This window comes from Microtus ochrogaster, chromosome 7 (genome assembly GCF_000317375.1).
Source record: "Microtus ochrogaster isolate Prairie Vole_2 chromosome 7, MicOch1.0, whole genome shotgun sequence".
Taxonomy (NCBI): Eukaryota; Metazoa; Chordata; class Mammalia; order Rodentia; family Cricetidae; genus Microtus; species Microtus ochrogaster.
Window position 1 is genome coordinate 73,324,004 of NC_022014.1, and position 8,605 is coordinate 73,332,608.

Genomic DNA, 8,605 nt, shown 5'->3' on the forward strand with positions numbered 1-8,605 from the left:
TTTGGAGCCTGTCCTGGAACTAGCTCTTGTAGACCAGGCTGGTCTCGAACTCCCAGAGATCCGCCCGCCTCTGCCTCCCGAGTGCTGGGATTTAAGGTGTGTGCCACCACTGCCCGGCTTCATCTTTCTTTAATGGAGAAAACAGAACTTACTTTATAGAATTCATGAATAGACCATAAGACTAGGACATTGTTTGACTCTTAGAGTTGCAATTACTGAATTATTCAGTTGAATACTAATTTGAATAGTTTACCTAATATTAATTACCATTAATTTCTTGAGTAAATAAAAGCAGTCATCTAGAAAGCTACAAATCTGTATCATCTATTCTGGTTACTTGAATCTTGGTAATAACATCATTCTTATCTACTTGATTTCATTAGACTCCTTTTAAAAACTCTTGAATGGGGCTGAATAGATGGCTTATTTATGGGTAGAAAGCACTTTTAAGAATCAGGTTTAGTTCCTTTTTTTAACCTTTTCTTTACGATTTTATTTAATTATAATGTATATAGTGTTCTGCCTGCATGTCTGCCTGCAGGCCAGAAGAGGGCACCAGATCTCATTGCAGATGGTTGTGAGCCACCATGTGGTTGCTGGGAATTGAACTCAGGACCTCTGTAAGAGCAGACAGTGCTCTTAACCTCTGAGCCATCTCTCTAGCCCTTGGGTTTAGTTCTTAGTGCTCACATGACGGTTCACAACCCTCCACAGCTCCAGTTCCTGAGCATTCAAAGCTCTCATCTGACTTCCCAGGTTAAGGCATACGTGTGGTGAATATGCATACATGTAGGTAAAACCTTCATGCACATATTAATAAATCAAGATTTAAAAAAAAATACTCGTATGGACACATTTACCCCTATATTACTATCATTCTATTCAGAAGGAAAGGCTCTTTGCAGGAGAATGGCAGTGGGCGAGTCTGGGCAGGAAGTTAGGAGTTGAGGAACCTACTTTACCATGCCATGAAATGTGATCCCAGCCTGTATGGAGGCAGACAGGATGAAGAGCCTCTGAAGCAGGGCTTGACGTCACCCCTTAGTCAACATTAGTGTAGCAGAAGCTATGCAGACAGCAGTTGGAGATGAAGAGTCTGAAGAAGGGACCTCAAGTAGCATCCTTCCCGACCTCTACTTCTCCCTCAGCCCAGTGCCATCCCTTGTACTCACAAATCTCTTCATTTTCGTCCTCTATGCTCTACATCTTCTTCTGTTATCTTCATTTATTTCTGTGTGTCTTGATGAGGTCACAAGCTCCTTAAAAGTAAGTCCCATTTTGCATTCACTTTTGTTCTGTCTACCTTGTCTAGAACAAAGTGAATATGTAAGAGCTGGAGAGATGGCTCAGTGGCTAAGAGCATAGACTGCTCCTGTGGAGGCTCCAAGTTCTGTTCCCAGGATGCTTATCAGCTGGTCAACAACTGTCTGTTAGCTCCAGCTCCAGAATCTGGCACTTGAAGGGTATCTGCATGTATGTGTCATACATGCAGAGATATACACACACACAAATAATTTTTAAAAAATCTTTAAAGTATACACACACACACACACACACACACACACACACACACCAGGGGTGGGTTTTGGTGTGCCTTTAACTGTATCATCAAAGAAAGTCTCACTATGACAGGAGAACATAGGTTTGAACAAAGAAGAAATCAGGATAAGGGAGATGTTATAAACAGAAGAAATTGGTAGGAAAACCTTGGCATTTCAGCGTGCACGGATTTCAGGGATTTTAAGGAGACTAGCGTGGCTGGAAGAGTGAGCCCTGTGGGCTGCTGTGGGGCCACTGAGAAGACTTCAGTTCTTACTCTGAGGGGATACGGAGTCATGGGAAGTGTATGATGTTTAGTGCTGACTGTCAACCTGATAAGCTCAAGAATCATCTGGGTACAGGTTTCTGGATATACCACACAAGGGTTATGTAGGTTAGGTTAGCTGATGTCAAAAGACCTGCTCACTGGGGGTGGCACCAGCCCATTGGCTGAAGTCCTGGGATGCATGACTCTGACTTCTGACTTGGATGCCTAATGTGGTAGTGTTACTTATTAGCTACTTTTCTGTTGCCGTGAAAAAACACCTTGGCCATAGCAACTTAGAAAAAGAAAACAATTCACTTGGGGGAATCACAATTCCAGAGGGCTAGAGCCCATGACCACCATGGCAGCAAGCAGGCAGGCATGGTGGCAGAGCAGTAGCTGAGAGCTTATATCTTGATCCACAAGCAGATGCAGAGAGAGCTGACTGGGAATGGCAGAGCCTTTTGAAACCTCGAAGCCCACCCAGTGACATACTTGTTCCAACAAGGCCACACCTCCTAATCCTTCCCAAGCAGTTCCACTAACTGGGATAAAGCATCGAAATATATAAGGTTTTTGGGGTATCAATCACTTTCATTCAAACCTCCATAATATGCATGATACAGCACTCTGCCAGTTGAACAATAATTTCCCCTCTTTCATTAGCACTAGTTCAAGGAAACCACCATTTTATTTTCTATTTTTATTGCACCATGGTAGCAGAAACCGCATGCAGAAATTAAATACTCCAGTATTTTTATAACTGTTTTATTCCACATGGCAAAACGCTCTCCAGTTTTAAATACATGGTAGCTTACATCAGGATTTTGTTCTTTTCAAAGGTTAAATAATATTCTATGTAAACACCCTGCTTTCTCTATTCATTCTCTCATAGATTAACATTTAGGTTCTTTCCCCCTTCTTGGTCATTATGAATATGATGTAATACAGATATTCAAATATTCTTCACGTTTTTGCTTTCAGTTAAGTATTAACTTAGAACTGGGATTGACAGATCATATAATAATTCTATCTTTTGGGGTTAACTTCTATAATCCTTCCCACAATGGTTATACCCTTGTACATTCTCACCCACAATACACAAGGGATCCCACACCTGTATCTTTGCCAGCACTTTTTCTCTCCAGGCTTTTGTTTGTTTGTTTGTTTGTTTGGGGCTAGGGTCTTATTTTGTCAGCCAGGGTGGCCTTGAACTTTTATGATCCTCTTGCCTCTTCCTCCAGAGGGCTGGGACTACAGGAGCAGGCCACCATGCTCAGCTCTGTTGTCATTCTTTTGGTTTTGTTTGTTTGCTAGTGGCTACCCTAAAGAATGTGAAAGTATGTTTCGTTGTGGTTTTATTTTTTTTTTTCATCAGGTGCCTTTTCTTTTACCAAAGACTAGAACATTGGTACTAATAGCTTCTTAGATTCTCAAGGCACAATGCTTTCCTTCCTAACTCCCTTCCTCCCTTCTTTCCATCTTTCTCTCTCTTTCTCTTTTTTTTCCTCTTCAGTGATGGGGATTGACTGAGTGACCCTTCAAATCCCCAAATGCATCTTCAAGAAAAACTGATGGCTGTGATTGTCAACCATTGAAACATAGTTATCTAAGCTTGATTTTTATAATCAAAGCTCTTCCTACCTACAACACAAAAGCACCCTACTTCTGAAGAAAGAAATCATCAACTGAGATATGCATTCTCATCCCTAGTCTGTTCTTCCTTGCAAAGCAGACTGAATAAATGAATGAATGAATGAATGAATGAATGAAAACAGCATTTAAATCAGTGGAAGAATGAAGGAGGTTGTCTGTTAAATCTCTATAATTGTATTTTCCCTCTCAGTCTGGTGGGACAATCTGTGAAGTTATACTCAGACTGTATTTTAGCTGATCTCAAAGCCTGCTTCTAATTTCATTTTAAGTATTTGCCTCTTTTTGTTTTCCTTTTTTTTTTTTTTAATTTTTCAAGACAGGGTCTCTCAGTAGCTATGGAATCAGTCCTGGAACTTGCTCTTTAGACCAGACTGGTCTTGAACTGACAGAGATCTGCTTGCCTTGAGTGCTGGGATTAAAGATACGTGACATCTTTATTACCCACTTCCCAGTTCACTTGTTTTCCTTCTCAACCAATGATTCAAACCAGTCACAGAATGTTATGACTCCAATGGCTGGATATACCTGAATGAGCATATCCGTCTTCTAGCAGCTAGAATCCAATTATCAGTTAATAAAGCCAATTATTAAAAACTTTAAACCAGCCTTAATTTTCTGCACTAAGGACTAAAGCAATGTTTATAAATTCCTACCCTTTTTCTGTCTCAGTCACCCGTGATCTTAAAGTATTTATGAAGTTCAGTAATTAAACAGGTAAAGGTGCCTTTACCCCAGACCTTATACATGGTGAGAATGCCCTAATGCTTTTCCTTTGTGTAGAAATGAAATCGAGGTTCAGGTTTTTGTTTTGTCATTTTGTTTTTTCTCTTGTAGTGATTGGCTTATTTGGAAACAAGTGTCATACTATGTAGCTTAGGCTGTCCTCAAACTCAGGACCCTTCTGCCTCAGCAATCTGGCCGCTGGCGCGGCAGGTACGTGTCACCACGCCTTGCTTCAAAGCTGAGTTTTGCATTCCGGTCTTCTTCCTGGCTTGTACACAGGCACACGAGAGCATTTATGACTCTTACATAACAAGGTCCTAGGCAAGGGCACGGTGTTCCCACTTGCAGAACTCTGCCCTGGGTGTGGAATGTGAGAGAAGCAAGTTTAGGCAGGACTGCGCCCCCAACCGTGGGGGAACTTCAGGGGAAGTTTGTACCGCAGACAAAACAAACAGTCTCTGGGCTCTGCTCTTGCCGGTTCATTTTCTTGAAAACAAAAAGAAAACAACCCAGCAGCTGTGCCTCTTGTGATATGTGGATCTGCACATTTGATTATTCACCAGACGGTTATGAACACTTTAAACATGAACACGGTTTCCTACCTATGTTGAGGGACTCAGTTCTCCCGCAAGACGCCATTGGTAGGATTAAAACGAGCGTCACTGTGTAAACATTCCCGGAGAAAGGCCGAGGGAGCCAAGCCTCAGGGTTACTCTGAACTTTGGAATCCCTGACGTTACTACTGTGTGCTTGGACAGCGTGCTGAGCGCCTGGGTGGAATCACGTGAGGGGCCCAAATGGAAGGCAGCTCTGTCCAAAGATCTACGCATCTCTTCTAAGGAAAACAAAACAAGCAAATAGATATTACATGCCAAAAGGATTAATGTATTGTCCTTATGCGACCTTCTCACTTCCATTTGAAGAAAACAGGTGGTTGGTTCCCGTCACACACAGACTCATGCTCAGATCCCCAAACCTAGACTAAGCAGATCAGTAGACTACTTGCTTCCCCAAGAATGGCAGACACCCATCTGCAGAGCTAAGGGGCACAGCCTCTCAGCCCTGTGCCCCGGGAAACACTCCCTGTCAATGACTGTGGTTAATGCTACTTCCGAACTGCTTAAAGCCACTCCGTGAATCTCCAAATAAAATCAATACACACAGTGGGCATGCTTCCTGGGGCTCATCCTGGGGACTCTGTAAATCTGGAACATTTCATTATGTAAATATGACAACCGGAAAATAATTTTTCCCCCCTTTGTATTTGTTAAACTCAAGAGTGCTCATAACCTTCAGGGAAATTGGTCTTTGTTCTGGGAGTATTTCAAGTGCACCACATAAACTGTCTGTTCCGATGAATACGGAAATAGAACCAAGAGTGTGTGCATACAACAACTTGAAAAATGATTTCATATTCGCTGTCATTCTACATCCAAAGCAGTTTGTAAAACGGATGGAAAAGGACCCTGGGATACTACCCACCACTGAGGAGCACTGCTCTCCAGTCCTTCATTTCCCCTGTGAATGATTACTTTTAATTTTATTTGTGTGTTTGTGCGCGCAGGTGTCTGTGGAAGCTGAAGGAAGGTGTCAGAGCCCCTGGAGTTGAACTTACAGGCAGTAGTGAGTTACCTGGCATGGGTGGTGGGAACCAAGCCTAGGTCCTCTGCAAGCACCAAGTCACCAGCCCTCTCATGACGTATATTCTAAGTGCCATTTTCAATAGACAAGGAAGGCCCAATTCACTTTTTAAAGGCATGTTCATTGGGTTTGAGGGGCTGGAAAGATGGCTCAGTGGTTAAGAAAACTGATTGCTCTTCCCGAGGACCCGGGTTCAATTTCCAGCACCCACATGGCAGCTCACAACTGTCTGTAACTCCAGGATCCAACACCCTCACACAGACATGCATGCAGGCAAAACACCAACGCATGCAAAATAAAAATAAATAAATCATTTTAAAAATGTGTGCTAATGGATATTTAACCCTGCAGAAAATTTTGTGTTTGATGGGATTTCATTGATTTTTTTCCCCCTTATCTTCTCGAAACAGACATTGGCCATTAATTTCTAAAATAAGTTTTGCTGTTTTTGTTTTTGTTTGTTTTCTCTTTTTTGAGACAGGGTTTTTCTGTGTAACTCTGGCTGTCCTAGAACTCACTCTGTAGACCAGGCTGGCCTTGAACTCAGAGATCCACTTGTCTCTGTCTCCCGAGATTAATCCTGGGATTAAAGGAATGCACCAGGGCTGGAGAGACAGCTCAGCGATTAAGAGCACTGGCTGTTCTTCCAGAGGTCCTGAGTTCAATTCCCAGCAATCACATGTTGGCTCACAACCATTTGTAATGAGATCTGATGCCCTCTTCTGGTGTGCAGACATATATGTAGGCAGAACTCTATATTCATAATAAACACGTCTTTAAAAAAAAAAAGAAATGTACCACTTCTGCAAGGCTTAATTCCTAAAATAAGTTGATCTAAATAAATAAAATAAGTGATTAAGTATATACACCTTTTTCCTAAAATAAGAAGCTCGGTTTCAGAAGTCATGGTAACTAGAGAATGCTAATAACTTTTCAGAAAAGCGTGGTTGTATGTATGATCTGTTTATAATGGGTTAGGCTTTTGAATTTTTTGAAGACATTAAAAGCTTCAGTACAAATCTTTCTAAGCTTTTGGACTGTTAAAGATGTTTGTGGAAGGTCATTTATGACTTTACTTCTCAACAGAAAAAGGAAGGCTGTTCAATTTCCATATAGAGAAAGGGTATTGCTTTGTAGCCCATACTTACAACTGGCCTCATATTTAAAACCCCATTGATTCAGCCACCCTAGTGATAAGGTAACAGACACGACACGGGCCACCATATCCAACTTCCACAAAGGTTTTTAAACTCATTGTAACAGAAAGTAGAGTATTTAGCTAATAAGAAACTCATCTGTTTTTTCCCTCTCTGCTTTATTGCTCTTATTCTTCTGCCCCTGTTTAACCCCAAACACACTATGTGGATCACTTTCGACAGACAGTAAACAATCACTTTAAATACAGACTCAATTGATCTTTAATGAAAGGTTTTACATTTTGATTAATAATGAAACATTCCTCTACGGTCTATCCTTTAGATAAGTAAGAAACGGAAGGGAATCCATCTTGAAGATCTTAAGATATGCTTAATCTCTAAGTTTTTATGCTGAGCTAATTAATTGACAATTTAATTGGCAAAAAGGCAGTAACCATTAGTCCACAAGGAAGAACAGACGCAAATGCAATGGCCGTAAGAAATATATAGCTAGGCCCTGTCCTGCTGAAATGATGCCTTCTAAAATATTTGGAGAGAGGGAAAAAATCGTGTCTTTGCTGTCTACCGGCCAAGCTCCAGTAAATCGTTCTGAAACCCTGCTTCTAACAGACAGCCATGGTTAAGCTCAACAGGTCACAAAACAAAAAGACATGAATATGGGCAAGGGCAGGCAAACTGGTAGGAGTGGGAGGGAACATGAATGAAAATGTTAAAGAATTAATTTAATAAGAAAAAGAAGAGGAACTTATAGATAGACTAAATAAAATAGAATCACACAGAACTAAGGCGGTAACACTATCATCAGGTGATGGCAAAGAACCCAAATGATGCCCTTATGCTATTTCTTTAGTAAGGAAACCACATCCTAAACACTGTTGATAGGCTCTGGACAACTGTTCCAGTCTCTCATTACCACCACCATGCTCCCTGCTGTTTGCTTTGTTCATCTCTGACACCCCATGGCCCAAGGCCTACGTGATTCATTGGTCCTAGCTATTCCCTGTTTTTAAAATCCATTCTGCTCTATGGAATAAAATTTTCTCCAGATGGCCTCCATTTCCTCTAAACAAGCATCCAACAGTGTTTTGATTTGCTGCAATAAAAAAAAAAAAACCCTTCTTTTTCTTCCCATTTGTCTAAGAGTTTCTATTCATATTTCCTCATGTTGGTAGTTGTGGTCTAATATCATCGTTTTCTTTCCTGTGGCTTTAAAATAGAGTTTTTCATCCGTTGTTCTTTTTTTTTTTTCTTTTTACTTGATCGGGTCCAGATTCGTACATCTTATATCAAATGCAGTGTGTTCTCAAGAAAGGAGCCCATGTTTGAAAACAACACCACAACACTTAGAATTAAAATCCTCAATAGCAGAGCTGGAGAGACCAGCTCACTTGCTTCTGTTGAAGAAGACCTGTGTTTTGTTCTGAAAGGTACACCAGCAGTGCATAGACATACCTGCAGGCAAAACACTCATATACATAAAACAAATAAAACAAAGCAGAAAAACTCTCCATAGGGTTTTTGAAGCACAAAAGTACCTGGTACTTTTGAATTGAATCTTAGTGGGTTTTTGTTTTTTTTTTTTTTTTTTTTGGTTTTTCGAGACAGGGTTTCTCTGTGGCTTTGG